The sequence below is a fragment of the Pectinophora gossypiella genome, unplaced genomic scaffold, assembly GCF_024362695.1.
Source record: "Pectinophora gossypiella unplaced genomic scaffold, ilPecGoss1.1 Pgos_50, whole genome shotgun sequence".
In the NCBI taxonomy this organism is placed as follows: Eukaryota; Metazoa; Arthropoda; class Insecta; order Lepidoptera; family Gelechiidae; genus Pectinophora; species Pectinophora gossypiella.
Window position 1 is genome coordinate 213,957 of NW_026063260.1, and position 19,710 is coordinate 233,666.

General features: G+C 39.8%; 1 long non-coding RNA gene across 2 annotated transcripts; it reads left to right on the top strand.

Moving 5' to 3' along the window:
* The first annotated feature begins 12,584 nt into the window (after positions 1 to 12,584).
* LOC126381411 (uncharacterized) lies at positions 12,585 to 19,710 on the top strand. Of its 2 annotated transcripts, none has more exons than XR_007568809.1 (2): positions 12,585 to 12,735; positions 18,724 to 19,710. It is a non-coding gene; the product is annotated as an uncharacterized LOC126381411 (long non-coding RNA). The 2 variants fall into 2 exon arrangements; XR_007568810.1 differs by lacking the exon at positions 12,585 to 12,735 and adding an exon at positions 13,537 to 13,615.

The following is a 19,710-nucleotide window of genomic DNA, read 5'->3' on the forward strand; positions in this document are numbered from 1 at the left end:
TGTCTCACACAAGCAAATTATGTCTAAATCATTTATATTGTCTTTTCCAGGCAAGTTTGTTAGTGTGCAGTATAATAAATCTTGTTTATTAAGAGCACCTGCTATATTCAAATGAAATATACCCAGTGTGTTAATGTGCGAACTATTTGCACACATCGTGTTTAAACCGTGTATACTTCCTTGCGAAATGTCTAATTCATTCACGAAAAAACTCTGAGTCTGTTTGTGTTTGAATGCTCCTTTTATCACTTATCGTATTCTCAGCTTGCTTATTCCTACAATTCAATAAAATCATGTCCAATACAATCATTCTAACCGAGTTTATTTTATCCAATATGCCACTTTTAAAATAACTTACATCTAAACAGTGCAGATTTTCCAAATTTTTACTTATTATGTGTAGCAACTCATTTAACTTATAGGTATTAAGATAATTATTGTTGTGAATTTTGCCAAATAATACATTTGTGTTGGTCAGGATCTCTAAATTATAATATAAAGCTGCTTGGAATTTTATAACTTGCTTATCATGGGATCCAGCTAATAAAATAACGTAATCTTGTTTTGTGTAGTTACTGCATTCCAATAAACTGCCCTGCACAATCTGGCTGAGTGATGCATTCGGCTTGATGATTGAAGTGACAAAGTATTTATCACCTAGTCGTTTCTCTAAAATATTTCTCAGCCCTCTGCCAGTCTCATCACCTAATATTAGCACCTTTTGTCTATGATTATTATCCTCGTTACTAATTTTGTTGTTATAAGTATCTTTAGGGGTGTCCGATTATTTGACAAAAAACAAATAATAAATTTTCATTTGAAAAACAACATTTGTCAAAACTATATTTGATAAATGTATCATTTTACAAACTATTGTTTAATAAACTACTCATTAGACAATATATTTACAAAAAAAATAATTATTACGCTAAAACATAAATTTACAAATTGATTATTTTATAAACATGTTAGATGGCAAAACAACGTAAAGCAAAAATAACATTTGACAAAATGCATTGCTTGGTAAATATTTTATTAACCAAAATCTATGTAAATCAACAAAAATCTTTCTCAGTTTACTATAGTTTAACAAAAAACGTATGAAAAAAGATCATTTTAGAAGAAAGTAGTAAGCTATTAAGTACGTGTATATCATTACTTTGGGTTCATGCATGAAAGTCCAATAATAATAAAGAAGTTAAATAATTATAATAATCATTTATTTTCCAATGTTTGGTTAGGTTAGGTTAGAACTGCGACCACAACGCACGAGCCGAGCGAGCGAAGCGAGCGTGCCGCGGCAGCGGCCGGCGAGTGCCAGAACCGAATTCTACTTATTTTACTAAATTCACGTAATATGATTTTTTTTAAAAGATTTAAGTTTCTATGGTATTAGTATTAATACAAAATTATTTCTGGCCTATAAACAATCTGTTCAAGAGTTTAAATAGTTATTTTTAAAAACTAAGTAATAATTTATTTTCTAACTTTTTGTAATAACCAAAATCTATGTTAATCAACAAAAATCTTTCTCTGTTTACTATAGTTAAAAAAATACAATACGCGTCAGTCACACTTATTTTAAAAGACAGTGCAATAAACGAAATAGTGCGGCAATAAGTGGGTACTACAATAAAATTATTCTAAAATACCGACTTTTGTACGGCTTTACATAAAAATAGTTATTTAAAAAAAAAATAATTTATCTTGTAACTTTTTGTATAATCACCAGTTTGGCAAACGAATTATTTAGTCATGTGATTATTTTAAATATAATATTTTAACGGTTGAATTATTTTCTAAGTAAAACATTTGCGGAATCTGTATTATGTCATATGATTGTTTTTAAAGTAATATGTTTGCGAAATGAAAGTTTGTCAAATGATTAGTTTTCCAAACGTTGTTTGTAAAATGATTATTTGTTATACGTTTTTTGTAAAACATTAGTGAACCATCTTTAGGATTCTCGTCATTCTTGCTGATACTCGGGAGCTTACCGTTTGACTTATTTGGAATTTCCTCCTCTTCCTTTGACTCTACATTTTCTATCAATTCTTCGTCTTGCGGTTCGGCATTCTCAAAACGTTGGAAATACACTTCGTTATTAATAGTGTCGTTGAGAGAATTCAATAACGATGACGTTATAGTATCGTTAAGGGAGTTATGTAACGAAGATGTAGCAATATTCTTCTTGATTTTCAACCTCTTCCGCTTATTTTCTTTAATGGCTCTAAATCCACTCGTGCTCGGGCCAGAGGTTGAAAAATCAAGTCTTGATTTTCGTAATGTGGACTCTTTCTTTCTATTAGATATGGGTGTCGATTCTGTTATACGTGTAAGTGTATCTATTTTGACTTCATAATCGGATATTACACTTTTAAGTTTGAAATTTTCTGACAGTAAATTCTGAATCTCGTTATCTGCTGACTCTAATTGGGCCTTGACCGCTCGTACCTGATTTTCCAAATCTTCCACATACACGTAAGTACACTTATTTTCAATTGGGCAGCTTCTATTTAGGAATAAAGATTCGCTTTCTTGTTCTAGGTCATCCATTTCTAAGGACTGAAAGGAGTTTTCTGTCGACACATTAATTACCATTCCACCACTGCGTTTGGTAATGGTAACACACTCATGACATGTCCACATCCTTTCTAATTCATGCCCTGTCGTCACGAACTTCTCCTTAGTTATTTTTACACATCTATAGTGAAAATGTGCTTTACATTTTGTGCAGTTCAACAGCTCATTTACTGAGATGTGTCGGGAGCACGCTGCACAGTTTCTCATTTTTACTGGAGGTGTATATTTATTAACGATTTGCGACAAATGTGTTTTCGATCATAATCTAACGTTTTCTAAATTCATCGAACAGTGACATCTGTTGACGAACAGGCATAGCTGCACAGCGACATCTGCTGAGGAATAGTAGTAGCAGAAACAATCGATGTATTGGAGTTTTAAGATAGTTCAGTATAATTCAGTATAGATCCACTAGATGGCGCTTTTAATTGATATTTTCTCGTTCTTATGATTAATTATAATACGTTTCTTTACGGTTTTCCATTGTATTTATTTACTTGAAAATGTTGAAAGTGTTATTTAGGTTCATGCCACAAAAAATATCCCCAAAAAAAAAGTCAAAATAATTTTATTGGATTTGAACCTTCATAAAAGTTTTCACTGACAGTTTACTAAGCAAAAAAGCAAGCATGAAGCGCACTGGGCCACGGTGACATCGGTAAGGTGTAGCCAAATTAGCGATATCCACTTGATATTATCGTAGAACTGTCTTATAAAAGTTCGTTATAATCTAGAATTTAAAATTATTTATATTTGCACAACTATTTTTTAATGTTTATCACTGGTTTTAGGTTTATGCAATTCACATCTACATGCATGTCCATATTCTCCTGAACTTTATTCACCGTAATTGATTTTATTCACCTTGTACAACACTTAGCAAGTTTTATAATTTTCTACGAAGGGAAATCGTCGCAAAATGGTTCCACAGGTTCACTATGTCACTATACACAGTTTTATTCACTTTTCTTTAATTAGCAATAACTTTTACCTTTCTAACAAAATATTTAACGTGGAGCTGATGTTTACCGTGTCACGCCCTCTAGTGACGATCCGATCAAGCGAAACCCTTCCTTCTTATATACGATAATTAAAATAATCATAATATTATAAACCTATTCAAGTTGGCAATAGTTCGCAAACCCTTCTTTCTCACGAACTATTGCAAAGCAATTGAGTGTGAACCTTCTTTCTCACACTTGTAACTATCGTATACAAACCCTTCCTTCTTATATACGATAATTAAAATAATCATAACATTATAAAGCTATTCAAGTTGGCAATAGTTCGCAAACCCTTCTTTCTCACGAACTATTGCAAAGCAATTGAGTGTGAACCTTCTTTCTCACACTTGTAACTATCGTATACAAACCCTTCCTTCTTATATACGATAATTAAAATAATTTTGAACCCTCCTCACAAAATTGAAAGTCACCTTAACTAAATAGCTATGAGCCCTCCTTCTCAAGCTATTACTAAATACACATCTTACAGTTTCATCCAACAAACAGTACCTCTACTTACTTTCTTTTGATTGTATATAATAATGACACAATCAGTCATCTTCATCACTACTTTCTTTATCATCATTAACGTGAATCCAGGGTGACATTCGATTTGTTAAATGAAGTAGTCATCAATCCCAACAAATTCAAACTCAAAAATATGTTTATTCAGTAGGTAACATTGTTACACTTTGAATCGTCAATTTTTACATCTTTAAGGGATTCCCGAACTGACAATAAAGTATAATTTTGCGTTTCGCATACTATTTCGTTCAACATAGGATTAATTTCCGCATCCATCTGAAGTCCAAACATTACCTCAGTCCGTCCCGTTGTCTTCCGACGGGTGTTGTTCATGCCCCATTGGACTCTACCTATCTTGTCATCCCAGACGTTCTTGTCAAAATTAAGATTTTGCGCAGTTAACGACCCTAACATCGTGCGATTACACTGCTCTACTTGTCCATTGGACCTAGGACTTGCAACTGCGTTCAACACGTGTCTAATACCTTTATCCGAGCAAAACGTTTGAACACGTACGATGTGAAGAAAGTACCGCGGTCGCTAATAATTCGATCTGGGTTTCTGAACGTATAGAAAATATCTTCTAATTCTCGCGTTGTTGTAACTGTTTTTGGTATTTCTGACTGGCCTGATAAATTTAAATTTCGTAAAGGCATCTACGACTACCAATAGGTAAGAGTTTTCCTCTCTTTGATCGCACAAAAAGGTCCAAGGTGATTGATGTACAGCACCTCGACTTTTCGTTTACGTGGAATAGGCCCTCATTTGAATTAGTTTTCTGTTATGTACTTTAACCCATCTGCATCAATATCAGTGGTAAGAAATTCCCGAATGCGACCCAGTTCACTATCACCTAATTGAAGAGTCTACAACCTGTCCCCCTCATTGATTGACATAACCGTCGAGTAAAGACCAGCGTCAATTTCCATTGAACTAAGATCCTCAATTGGGTTCCGAAATAGAAGGTCCACGTGCGTCATTTTCGTGCCAGCACGATATTCAAAAAGCAAAAACAGCCACCAGCGGGCAATACATCTAACCAAATCGCGTATGGAAAGCATGGAGCGCAACGCAATACAATCGGTCATGATTTTGAAATTCTGACCCAGAAGATACACCCGAAACTTTTGAGCGAACTTACTATAGCAAGAGTCTCAAGTTTATAAACCTTTTCTCTTCTGGAGATGTCTGGCGACTATAGTACGCTACGGGATGGTAGGTGTCGTTTCCATTACGTCGCTGCATCAATATTCCACTGACGCCCACTTTACTGGCGTCAGTGTGCAACTGTGTTTCGGCGGTCGGGTCGTAAATGGCTAAGATTGGCCTATCTATCAGACTACTCTTGAGATCAACAAATGCGGCTTCTTGTTCCTCAGTCCAACACCATTCCACATCCTTCTTGAGCAACTTATTCAACGGATGTGATAAAGACGCGTAATTCCTTATAAATTTTCCGAAAATATCCTACTAGTCCCAGAAATTGGCGGACGGAATGTGGACTGGTGGGACGAGGAACATCAAACACCGACTGTGTCTTTTTGTCAGCCGGCCGCACCCCAGCAGCGCTAATATCATAACCCAAATAGTTAATAATTCTGCTGTAAGAAATTACATTTTGCCAAATTCAGAGTTAGGCTTGCCTTTTCTATCAACTGTAAAGCCCTTTCTTACCTATCCAAACACTCTTCTACATCCTTTTCGTAAGTTAATACGTCATCGATGTAAGCAGTAGCTTCTGAGAACCTAGCGGAAACCAATACCTTATTCATCAGCCTTTGAAATACAGCTGGTTCGTTAGCCAACCCAAACGGCATACGATTAAATTCATATTGGTCGTCTGGGGTGATAAAGGGAGTTAAGGGTTTCGATTCTTCTGCAATAGGCACCTGGTAGTATCCAGATGCCAGATCCAAAGTTATAAAGTAGGCCTGCCCCACTAATCGAGCAATCTCGTCTTCAATCACTGCCATCAGGTACCTTATCTTAACTGTCATTGAATTCAGAAACCTATAATCAACACAGAGCCTTTGTTTACCGTCCTTCTTACGAACCAACATAATTGGACTCGCATATTCCGATACAATTTCTCGTACAATCCCCGCATTCATCATCTCACCAACCATTTCTCTTACTTGTTGTCGTTCTTTGTGCGACAATATGTAAGGCCGGTAAACCACAGGACGCTCAATATTCAATTCAATTTTCATTTCAGTCATATTTGTACATCCCAACTCCTCTAATGATTGCGCGAAGCAATGCTTGTATTCGTTCAAAATGTTAAAATAGACGTCGTTTATGTGGCTCTTCAAGCGTTTTTGCTAAAGTTAACATCTTTAGGTTCTATACCTAAATGCTCGCCAACGAGGTCTGTGGGTGATGTACAAATATGATTGACAATCTGAACTCTATTTCATCCACCCATAATATCACCTTCATCAATATAACAAAAGCTGACAATGGGGTAATATGAACAAAGAGCTGACCTTCCTCTACTTTGTATAACCCGCCGGCTATCGTGAATTCTCGGTTTGGCTTCCCCACGACTCTTCCGCTAAGCCTAACATATCAATTAATCACAACATCAGTACGAGCTCTGATAATCGCCTCTCCACTCAATCTTGCGCATGAAGCGGAGACGACCTTTACACTCGCAGTATCACCACTACCACTGTTAGCAAAAGGGAATTCATCATCATAATAAAACCTCAATTCGTTGGCATTCTTGAATACCAGCACCTGATTCTGTTCGGTGAAGGACTGTCCTACTAATATCGGACAATTGAGCAGATTACTGTCAACCACGTGACACAAAACATCCGCACTAACACCGTCGATGCATAAATTAACCTGTGTCCTGCCCATGGACAAAATAAAATCACTACCAAAACTTTTAGTGGAGTCGGGGATTGATCACAAGTCTACCCCAAAATCAGTGTCGTTGTTTGTTTTATGAGCGAAACTTCGCTACCGAAATCTATAAACGATATCATAGAGGTGTCATTTACCCTAACTGTATTGAAATATTTTGAGCCCGACTTAGAGGTAAGTATGCGCATGATTTTAGGAATGTTACCTAGATTATCACGGTTTTCAAAAAAAAAGGGACTCTGCAAGTTTCCATTTTATGACCGAACCTACGACATCCTGTACATTGGACCAGAGGTTTGGGACATTTAAGATACGGGTAACCTTTTTCCCTACAGTTAAAACAAAATAATTTGTAACTTGAATTTTTTTTTTTGAAGTCTTAACTGATTTATCCCTATTGTCATTATTACTTCCCGCTGTGGATTCAGTCGACTACTTTGTTTTATTAAAATGAAAGCGATCGGGCGGCGGTTGGTTCTCCTTATTACTCATCGGAAAATGGAGTTGATCAGGCTGCGTACATCGTAACGCTTATCGCTGGATCTAATTGTCTTGTCACTTAATCCGTGGATAATGCAGTCCACGGCTCGTTTCCCTTCGATGTCACACCGGTTCACGATGGCTAATTCTTCATAATAATAAACCTCTAGCGGTTCACCAAACCTACTCTTTCGCCTAAGCGTATCCTCCAGGGATTGGCCATAATCATGTTCAAAAGGAAATGCGTCTAACCACTATAGCTGCCATTCTGCCCAGCTGTACACAATAGAATTGAAGCTTTCATACCAAACTTTGGCCAACTCCTGCAGTTTCTGCATTGCGAAGTGGATAACGGTTGTTCTCATCCCATCCGTAAACAGTGGCACACTCATTAACTTCCTTTAACCAAGTATCAATCTTTTGACTTTTCGATGAGGGTCCAAATTCGGGTAACATGGTTCATAATACTACTGGAAGGATGTGATGTGGCGACTGCTGTCGGATTAGGTTAAGATCTTAAGTTAACTAATGATTCAACAATATTAAGAACATCTTTAGATGAAAATGTAGGGCTATCTGACCTTTCTATTCCCTTAGCTGCCGACGAACGTCGCACCTCGCCGCGACGTCGTTGGCTGTGTCGCTCGTTGTGCCGACGCGTGAAGCGACGTCTCTCTCCGGCTGCACTCCCGGCTCTCTCTCCGGCTGCGCTCCCGGCTTGTATCGGCTCGGCTCGGCTGCGCTCCCGGCTTGTATCGGCTCGGCTCGGCTCGGCTCGGCTCGGCTCGGCTCGTCTCGGCTCGTTTCGGCTCGTCTCGGCTCGTCTCGGCTCGGCTCGGCTCGTCTCGGCTCGTCTCGGCTCGGCTCGGCTCGTCTCGGCTCGTCTCGGCTCGGCTCGGCTCGTCTCGGCTCGGCTCGGCTCGGCTCGGCTCGGCTCGTCTCGGCTCGTCTCGGCTCGGCTCGGCTCGGCTCGTCTCGGCTCGTCTCGGCTCGGCTCGTCTCGGCTCGTCTCGGCTCGTCAGTCGTCTTCGTGGAACGATCTCGTCTTCAAGAGGCATAATCTGGAACTCGAAAACATTGGAACATGTAAATATTCTTCAGATAACCCTATATGTATATATTATATTATACACTTCTCATCAAAAAAATCGAAACACTTCCGTTTTCATTGTTTCTGTCCGAATTTAACACAAAAAAGAATTCATACGATGAAAAAAAATACATAAATGTATAGCTGGCAGTTTGGCCCTTACAGTAATAAGCGAAAATTCTAAATTCAAAATTAGAATTTCATTTGTTTATCTTATAAACGAAATGAATCACTGTTTTGAGACAAATGTGTGTTTAGGGTTGGAGTACATTTAGCGTTTAAAAACTAAAAATTGGCGCCTATCCTTAAACTTTTTGTTTTTTATTTCAATACTGTGACTTTGGGACGTCTGAAAAAAGGTTTTTTTTCTAAAACGTATGGATACTTCGCCCACAGAAGCCGCCCAAGTTGTGGCATTGCTGGATTCTGGCCTTCGTCAGCGTGTTGTGGCTGCAAGACTGCATCTAAGCCTGTCATCTGTTCATAGAGTCTATAAACGTTATCGGGAGACTGGTTTGTTCACGCGCCGTTCAGGATCTGGCAGGAATCGGGTCACTTCTGAGCGAGATGATCGATTTATTGTAACAACTTCTTTAAGAAATCGACGCCTTAACGCTTTTCAACTGCAGCAGCGGCTTCGTGTTGTACGAAGGGTGGCTGTAAGTGACTCTACAATTAGAAGAAGGTTGAAGGATCGTGGACTGGTACCGCATAAGCCAGCAAATGGGCCGAAATTAACTGCAGACCATCGAAGAGCGCGCCTTAACTTTGCACGTGAGCACCTAAATTGGTCATACCTACAGTGGAGCAAAGTTATCTTTTCTGATGAGTGTAAAATTATGCTGTATGGTAACGACGGAAGGAACAAGGTCTACAGAAGAGACGGAGAACGCTATGCACAATGCTGCATTGAAGAAAAGGTCAGCTATAGTGGCGGTTCGTGGACGGTTTGGGGAGGAATCAGCGCCGACGGTAAGACAGAGCTTGCTTTCGTGTCTGGGCCACGTCTGCCTGCACTAAACTGTCATCGGTACGTCGAAGAGTGTCTCGAGCCTCATGTGATGCCCTATGCACATTTTATTGGCAACGGCTTCATATTCATGCACGACAATGCTAGGGCTCACACCGCGGGCGTCGTACGAGATTATCTTAACGAAGTCGATATCTCTATTATGGAATGGCCAGCAAGAAGCCCGGACATGAATCCCATTGAACATCTGTGGGATGAATTAAAGAGACGAATTCGAGCAAGAGATCCTGCCCCAGAAACACTTAGCCAGCTGCAAGATGCAATCCAAGAGGAATGGGACAATATACCACAGCATGTGATCGTGACTCTCATCCGATCGATGAAGAACCGTATGGAAGCAGTAATTAGAGCTCGGGGAGGGAATACAAGTTATTAAATAAACGTTTTTTAGCTTTTTTTTTTCATTTACGTGTGTTGTTTTATCCATTTCCTTTATACTTCATACGGAATAAAAATGACTCATTTAACAAAATACGAAACCTATGAAAAATTCATTTAAATTTAGAACATTAACATTAAGATTTGATAAGCTCATATTACTCACTATTAAACGACATTTAACATTTATTCCTAAATGTACACATTTTTCTGATAATCCTGACAAAACGTAAACTTGCAAGGTGTTTCGATTTTTTTGATGAGAAGTGTATATAGCTACAAACCCACTGACTGACTGACTGACTGACATAGTTGTTCTCCCAGAAGGAGCGTCGGGGGGTCAAAATGATGTATGGGGGGTATGATCGGGACCTCCCGGTGAGTATGGGAAAACTTCCAGATCTTGGAAAACTGCTCCGCATCAGGGACACACCCTACAGTCTGGCGAAACTATCACACCTGGGACGATTCTTTTTTCGCAAAACCTATTTAATTCCTGGTCAAATTCTATTGTGGGTCAAAAAAAATCAAAATGGCGGAAAAACAAGATGGCCGCCATACTAAATTTTGTTTTTCCAGAAAATGTCTCGGGAGCAAAAACAATGTATGGTAGCGTAATCGAAAGGTCATTTTGAGTATGTAAATACTTCTTGATCTTCAGGAACTGCTCCGCATCAGGGAGGCACCCTACGGCCTGGCGAAACTATCACATCTGGATCAATTTTTTTTTCGCAGGATGTATTTAAATCTTGGTCAAATCTATTCGCCGACGAAAAAAAGTCAAAATGGCGGAAAAACAAGATGGCCGCCATACAAAATTTTGGTTTTTCCCGAAAATGCCTCGGGGGTAAAAATGATGTATGAGGAATGTGATCGAAACGTCATGTTGAGTACGAGTATACTTCAAGGTTTTCGAAAACTGCTCCGCATCAGGGAGACACCCTACGGCCTGGCGAAACTATCGCACCTAGAACATTTTTGTTTTCACGATACCTATTTAAATCTTTGTCAAATTTTATCGCCGGTCAAAAAAAAACAAAATGGCCGAAAATCAAGATGGCCGCCATACAAATTTTTCGTTTTTCCTGAAAATGCGTCAGGGATAAAAAATATGTATAAAGGTTTTGATCGGAACGTCATGTAGAGTACGAGTATACTTCAAGGTTTTCGAAAACTGCTCCGCATCAGGCAGACACCCTACGGCCTGGCGAAACTATCGCACCTAGAACATTTCTGTTTTCACGAAACCTATTTAAATCTTGGTCAAATTTTATCGCCGGTGAAAAAAAAAACAAAATGGCCGAAAACAAGATGGCCGCCATATAAATTTTTGTTTTTCCAGAAAATGTCTCGGGTGTAAAAAATATGTATAGGGGTGTGATCGGAACGTCATCTCGGAAAACTGCTCCGCATCAGGGAGACACCCTTCGGCCTGGCAAAACTATAGCAGCTAGAACTTTTTGATTTCACGAGACCTATTTTAGTCTTGGTCAAATTCTATCGCGGTAAAAAAATGGCGGGAAAACAAGACACGCGAGCAGCTTGCTGCGAGCGAACCACGCGACATCTAGTTTATACAGATATATTTCCAAAGTAAAATATCTCAAAAACGGTGTATCCTGATTAACACATATGGATACGATCCCACTTCTGAAATGTAATAAGACCACGGTAACATGATCATTAACTAACATACGCATACCTGGATATACATAAAGCTGCCTCAGGTACATGCTCTATAAATAAAACAACCATTGAAATAATAAATAATAAGTATATTGGTTACTTACTCTAAATTTCCAAAACGCACGCGTGCTCAAACACAAGTGTACACGTGTTCAAAATGGTACGTCTGCTTTCGATGCGTGCTCGAATCAAAAGAAACCCCAATGAAAGACAAACACGCCTTTTTATACCCTTTCTCCTAGTGTTGCCATATGAAGGCAACACAAATTCGCACAAAATTACAGAAAACCTAACAAAATGATGTATTGGGGTGTGATCGGAACGTCATCTTGGAAAACTGCTCCGCATCAGGGAGACACCCTACGGCCTGGCAAAACTATAAAACCTGGAGCAATAAATTTTTCACGAAACCTATTTAAATCTTGGTCAAATTTTATCGCCGGTGAAAAAAAAAACAAAATGGCCGAAAAACAAAATGGCCGCCATATAAATTTTTGTTTTTCCAGAAAATGTCTCGGGTGTAAAAATGATGTTATAGGGGTGTGATCGGAACGTCATCTTGGAAAACTGCTCCGCATCAGGGAGACACCCTACGGCCTGGCAAAACTATAGCACCTAGAACTTTTTTGATTTCACGAAAACAAGATGGCCGCCATACAAAGCTTCGAACTAATACAGGACACGCGAGCAGCTTGCTGCGAGCGAACCACGCGACATCTAGTTATTATTATTATTATTATAATTATTATTATAATATATATAGCTACAAACCCATTGACTCACTGACTCACTGACTCACTGACAGGGTTGTTCTCCCAGAAGGAGCGTCGGGGGGTCAAAATGATGTATGGGGGGTGTGATCGGGACCTCCCGGTGAGCATGGAAAAACTTCCAGATCATGGAAAACTGCTCCGCATCAGGGAGACACTCTACGGCCTGGCGCAACTATCGCACCTAGAACGATTCTTTTTCCACAAAACCTATTTAAATCTTAGTCGAATCCAATCGCCGGTGAAAAAAAATCAAAATGGCGGAAAAACAAGATGGCCGCCATACAAAATTTCGTTTTTCCAGAAAATGTCTCGGAGGTAAAAATGATGTATGGGAGGTGTGATCGAAACGTCAAGCTGAGTATGGAAAAACTATTCGATCTTGAAAAACTGCTCCGCATCAGGGAGACACCCTACGGCCTGGCAAAACTATCACACCTGTATCAATATTTTTTTTTAAAAAAACCTTATTTAAACCTTGGTCAAATTTTATCGCCAGTGAAAAAAAATCAAAATGGCGGAAGAACAAGATGGCCGCCATACAAAATTTCGTTTTTCCAGAAAATGTCTCGGGGGTAAAAACTGTGTATGGGGTTGTAATCGGAACGTCCTGTTGAGTATTGAAATACTTTTCGATCTTCAGAAACTGCTCCGCATCAGGGAGACACCCTACGGCCTGGCAAAACTATAAAACCTGGAGCAATTTTTCTTTTGCGAAACATATTTAAATCTTGGTCAAATTCAATCCCCGCTGAAAAAAAAACAAAATGGCGGAAAAACAAGATGGCCGCCATACAAAATTTTCGTTTTTCCCGAAAATGCCTCGGGGGTAAAAATGATATATTAGGAATTATAATATATATAGCTACAAACCCATTGACTCACTGACTCACTGACTCACTGACTCACTGACAGGGTTGTTCTCCCAGAAGGAGCGTCGGGGGGTCAAAATGATGTATGGGGGGTGTGATCGGGACCTCCCGGTGAGTATGGAAAAACTTCCAGATCATGGAAAACTGCTCCGCATCAGGGAGACACTCTACGGCCTGGCGCAACTATCGCACCTAGAACGATTCTTTTTCCACAAAACCTATTTAAATCTTAGTCGAATCCAATCGCCGGTGAAAAAAAATCAAAATGGCGGAAAAACAAGATGGCCGCCATACAAAATTTCGTTTTTCCAGAAAATGTCTCGGAGGTAAAAATGATGTATGGGAGGTGTGATCGAAACGTCAAGCTGAGTATGGAAAAACTATTCGATCTTGAAAAACTGCTCCGCATCAGGGAGACACCCTACGGCCTGGCAAAACTATCACACCTGTATCAATATTTTTTTTTTAAAAAAACCTTATTTAAACCTTGGTCAAATTTTATCGCCAGTGAAAAAAAATCAAAATGGCGGAAAAACAAGATGGCCGCCATACAAAATTTCGTTTTTCCAGAAAATGTCTCGGGGGTAAAAACTGTGTATGGGGTTGTAATCGGAACGTCCTGTTGAGTATTGAAATACTTTTCGATCTTCAGAAACTGCTCCGCATCAGGGAGACACCCTACGGCCTGGCAAAACTATAAAACCTGGAGCAATTTTTCTTTTGCGAAACATATTTAAATCTTGGTCAAATTCAATCCCCGCTGAAAAAAAAACAAAATGGCGGAAAAACAAGATGGCCGCCATACAAAATTTTCGTTTTTCCCGAAAATGCCTCGGGGGTAAAAATGATATATTAGGAATGTGATCGAAACATCATGTTGAGTATGGAAATACTTTTCGATCTTCGAAAGCTGCTCCGCATCAGGGAGACACCCTACAGCCTGGCGAAACTATCCCACCTGGAACTTTTTTGTTTTCACGAAGCCTATTAAAGTCTTGGTCAAATTTTATCGCCAGTGAAAAAAAAAACAAAATGGCCGAAAAACAAGATGGCCGCCATACAAATTTTTGTTTTTCCAGAAAATGTCTCAGAGGTAAAAATGATGTATTGGGGTGTGATCGGAACGTCATCTTGGAAAACTGCTCCGCATCAGGGAGACACCCTACGGCCTGGCAAAACTATCGCACCTGGAACGATTATTTTTTTCACAGAACCTATTTAAATCTTGGTCAAATTTTATCGCTGGTGAAAAAAAATCAAAATGGCGGAAAATCAAGATGGCTGCCATACAAATTTGTAGTTTTTCCTGAAAATGCCTCGGGGGTAAAAATGATGTTTAGGAATGTTATCGGAACGTCATGTGAGGTATGAAAATACGTCTGGATTTTCGATAGCTGCTCCGCATCAGGGAGACACCCTACGGCCTGGCGAAACTATCGCACCTGGAACTGTTTGGTTTTCATAAAACCTATTTAAATCTTGGTCAAATTTTATCGCCGGTGAAAAAAAATAAAATGGCGGAAAATCAAGATGGCCGCCATACAAAATTTTCGTTTTTCCCGAAAATGCCTCGGGGGTAAAAATGATGTATGAGGAATGTGATCGAAACATCATGTTGAGTATGGAAATACTTTTCGATCTTCGAAAGCTGCTCCGCATCAGGGAGACACCCTACGGCCTGGCGAAACTATAGCACCTGTTTTTTTTTTGTTTTCACGAAGCCTATTAAAGTCTTGGTCAAATTTTATCGCCAGTGAAAAAAAAAACAAAATGGCCGAAAAAACAAGATGGCCGCCATACAAATTTTTGTTTTTCCAGAAAATGTCTCAGAGGTAAAAATGATGTATTGGGGTGTGATCGGAACGTCATCTTGGAAAACTGCTCCGCATCAGGGAGACACCCTACGGCCTGGCAAATCTATAGCACCTAGAACTTTTTTGATTTCACGAGACCTATTTTAGTCTTGGTCAAATTCTATCGCTGTAAAAAAATGGCGGGAAAACAAGACACGCGAGCAGCTTGCTGCGAGCGAACCACGCGACATCTAGTTATTATATTATATAAAGCTACAAACCCATGTACCTATCTACCTATTGACTGACTGACTGACATAGTTGTTCTCCCAGAAGGAGTGTCGGGGGGTGAAAATGATGTATGGGGGGTGTGATCGGGACCTCCCGGTGAGTATGGGAAAACTTCCAGATCTTGTAAAACTGCTCCGCATCAGGGAGACACCCTACAGTCTGGCGAAACTATCGCACCTGGAACGATTCTTTTTTCACTAGACCTATTTAATTCTTGGTCAAATTCAATCACCGGTGAAAAAAAATCAAAATGGCGGAAAAACAAGATGGCCGCCGTACAAAATTTTGTTTTTCCAGAAAATGTCTCGTTGGTAAAAACTGTGTATGGGGTTGTAATCGGAACATCCTGTTGACTATGGAAATTTTTCTCGATCTTGAAAAACTGCTCCGCATCAGGGAGACACCCTACGGCCTGGCCAAACTATCGCACCTAGAACATTATTTTTTCCACCAAGCCTATTAAAATCTTGGTCGAATTCAATCGCAGGCAGAAAAAAAACAAAATGGCGGAAAAACAAGATAGCCGCCATACAAATTTTTAGTTTTTCCTGAAAATGCCTCTAGGATTAAAATTATGTATGAGGGTTTTGATCGAAACGTCTTGTAGAGTATGTAAATACTTCTCGATCTTTGAAAGCTCCTCCGCATCAGGGCGGCACCCTACGGCCTGGCGAAACTATCGCATCTGGACCTTTTTTGTTTTCACAAAACCTATTTAAATCTTGGTCAAATTTTATAGCCTGTGAAAAAAAAACAAAATGGCGGAGAAACAAGATGGCCGCCATACAAAATTTTGTTTTTCTAGAAAATTCCTCAAGGTCCAAAAATATGTAAAGGGGTGTGATCGGAACGTCATCTTGGAAAACTGCTCCGCATTAGGGAGACACCTTACGGCCTGGCAAAATTATAGCACCTAGAACTTTTTTGATTTCACGAGACCTATTTAAACAAGATGGCCGCCATACAAAGCTTCGGACTAATACAGGACACGCGAGCAGCTTGCTGCGAGCGAACCACGCGACATCTAGTTATTATATTATTATTATTATTATTATATTATATAAAGCTACAAACCCACTGACTGACTGACTGACTGACTGACTGACTCACTGACTCACTGACAGGGTTGTTCTCCCAGAAGGAGCGCCGGGGGGTAAAAATGATGTATGGGGGGTGTGATCAAGATCTTCCGATGAGTATGGGAAAACTTCCAGATCTTGGAAAACTGCTCCGCATCAGGGAGAGACCCTACGGCCTGGCGCAACTATCGCACCTGGAACAATGATTTTTTCGCAAAACGTATTTAAATCTTGGTCAAATCCAATCGCCGGTGAAAAAAAACCAAAATGGCGGAAAAACAAGATGGCCGCCATACAAAATTTTGTTTTTCAGAAAAATGTCTTGGGGGTAAAAACTGTGTATGGGGTTGTAATCGGAACGTCTTGTTGAGTATAAAAATACTTCTCAATCTTGAAAAACTGCTCCGCATCAGGGAGACACCCTACGGCCTGGCTAACCTATCGCACCTGGAACAATGATTTTTTCGCAAAACGTATTTAAATCTTGGTCAAATCCAATCGCCGGTGAAAAAAAACCAAAATGGCGGAAAAACAAGATGGCCGCCATACAAAATTTTGTTTTTCAGAAAAATGTCTTAGAGGTAAAAACAATTTTTGGGGGTGTAATCGGAATGTCATGTTGAGTATGGAAGTACTTCTCGATCTTTGAAATCTGCTCCGCATCAGGGAGACACCCTACGGCCTGCCAAAACTATAGCACCTAGAACTTTTTTGATTTCACGAGACCTATTTAAGTCTTGGTCAAATACTATCGCGGTAAAAAAATGGCGGGAAAACAAGACACGCGAGCAGCTTGCTGCGAGCGAACCACGCGACATCTAGTTATATTATATATAGCTACAAACCCATGTACTGACTGACTGACTCACTGACAGGGTTGTTCTCCCAGAAGGAGTGTCGGGGGGTAAAAATGGTGTATGGGGGATGTGATCAAAATTTTCCGGTGAGTATGGGAAAACTTCCAGATCTTGGAAAACTGCTCCGCATCAGGGAGACACCCTACGGCCTGGCGAAACTATCGCACCTGGAACGATTCTTTTTTCACAAAACCTACTTAAATCTTGGTCAAATTTTATTGTCGGTGAAAAAAAATCAAAATGGCGGAAAAACAAGATGGCCGCCATACAAAATTTCGTTTTTCCAGAAAATGTCTCGTTGGTAAAAACTGCGTATGGGGTTGTAATCGAAATGTCATGTTGAGTATGGAAGTACTTCTCGATCTTTGAAATCTGCTCCGCATCAGGGAGACTCCCTACGGCCTGGCAAAACTATCGCACCTGGAACGATTATTTTTTCACTAAACCTATTTAAATCTTGGTCAAATTCAATTGGCAGTGAAAAAAAATCAAAATGGCGGAATAACAAGATGGCCGCCATACAAAATTTTCGTTTTTCTCGAAAATGCCTCGGGGTGAATGTGATGTAAGAGGGATGAGATCAAAATGTCATATTGAGTATGGAAATACTTCCCGACCTTCAAAAACTGCTCCTCATCAGGGCGGCACCCTACGGCCTGGGAAAACTATCGCACCTGGAACGATTCTTTTTTCACCAAACCTAATAAAATCTTGGTCAATATTATCGCCGGTAAAAAAAAATCAAAATGGCCGAAAAACAAGATGGCCGCCATACAAATTTTTGTTTTTACAGAAAATGTCTCGGGTGTAAAAACGATGTATAGGGGTGTTATGGGAACGTCTTGTTGAGTATGGAAATACTGCTAGATCTTCGAAAACTGCTCCGCATCAGGGGTCACCCTACGGCCTGGCAAAACCATAGCACCTAGAACTTTTTTGATTTCACGAGACCAATTCAAGTTTTGGTCAAATTCTATCGCGGTAAAAAAATGGCGGGAAAACAAGACACGCGAGCAGCTTGCTGCGAGCGAACCACGCGACATCTAGTTATTATACTATATATAGCTACAATTATTATAATATATATAGCTACAAACCCACTGACTGACTGACTGACTCACTCACTGACATAATTGTTCTCCCAGAAGGAGGGTCGGGGGGTCAAAATGATGTATGGGGGGTGTGATCGGGACCTCCCGGTGAGTATGGGAAAAATCCCAAATCTTGGAAAACTGCTCCGCATCAGGGAGACACCCTACGGCCTGGCGCAACTATTATAGCTGGATCAAATTTTTTTTCACGAAACCTATTTAATTCCTGGTCAAATTCAATCACCGGTGAAAAAAAATCAAAATGGCGGAAAAACAAGATGGCCGCCATACAAAAAAATATTTTTCCAGGAAATGTCTCTGAGGTAAAAATTATGTATGGGAATGTAATCGGAGTGTCTTGTCGAGTACGGAAAATGTTCTTAATCTTCGAAAACTGCTCCGCATCAGGGAGACACCCTACGGCCTGGCAAAACTATAAAACCTGGAGCAATTTTTCTTTCGCGAAACATATTTAAATCTTGGTCAAATCCAATCCCTGGTGAAAAAAAACCAAAATGGCGGAAAAACAAGATGGCCGCCATACAAAATTTTCGTTTTTCCTGAAAATGCCTCGAGGGTGAAAATGATGTATAGGAATATGATCGGACCGTCATGTCGAGTATGAAAATATGTCTGGGTTTCCGATAGCTGCTCCGCATCAGGGAGACACCCTACGGCCTGGCAAAACTATCGCACCTGGAACTTTTTGGTTTTCATGAAACCTATTTAAATCTTGGTCAAATTTTATCGCCGAAGAAAAAAAAATAAAATGGCGGAAAAACAAGATGGCCGCCATACAAATTTTTAGTTTTTCCTGAAAATGCCTTGGGGGTTAAAATGATGTATAAAGGTTTTTATCGGAACGTCATGTCGAGTATAGAAATACTTCTCGGTTTTCGATTACTGCTCCGCATCAGGGAGACACCCTACGGTCTGGGAAAACTATCGCACCTGGAACGATTCTTTTTTCACGAGGCCTATTTAAATCTTGGTCAAATTTTATCACCGGAGAAAAAAAAACAAAATGGCCGAAAAACAAGATGGCCGCCATACAAAAAAATGTTTTTCTAGAAAATGTCTCGGGGAAAATAACTGTGTATAGGGTTGTAATCGGAACGTCTTGTGGAGTATGGAAATACTTCTCGATCTTTAAAAGCTGCTCCGCATCAGGGCGGCACCCTACGGCCTGGCGAAACTATCGCATCTGGACCTTTTTTGTTTTTACAAAAACTATTTAAATCTTCGTCAAATTTTACTGCCGGTGAAAAAAAAACAAAATGGCGGAAAAACAAGATGGCCGCCATACATAA